Source organism: Halyomorpha halys, unplaced genomic scaffold (assembly GCF_000696795.3).
Source record: "Halyomorpha halys isolate HHAL.00 unplaced genomic scaffold, Hhal_1.1 Scaffold236.1, whole genome shotgun sequence".
Lineage (NCBI taxonomy): Eukaryota > Metazoa > Arthropoda > Insecta > Hemiptera > Pentatomidae > Halyomorpha > Halyomorpha halys.
The window spans coordinates 629749-630091 of record NW_027115525.1 but is presented as its reverse complement, the minus strand read 5'-3'; positions in this window follow the sequence as shown (position 1 = coordinate 630091).

Genomic DNA, 343 nt, shown 5'->3' with positions numbered 1-343 from the left:
ATTTTTTTTAATTTTCTATGTCAGTTCTAAAATAACTGACAGATGAGATAAATACAATAATAAAAATATTATAACAAGAAATTAAAAACATAACAAATAATACTAAAAAAAACAAAACAATAATAATATTGCAAAGGTAAGAGTTTATACTCAAAGATAAGAAATATTAAAAACATTAGAAACACAGTACTTATTCATATAGGATAACTATATTTTTAAAATTTATTTATTGATATTTACAACTGTATAAAATACAAGTAAATTTGATCATAATGACATAATGATATGATACAGGATGTAGAGAAACTACCCAGTGGTAGAACTCTAAAAACAGTTTACAATA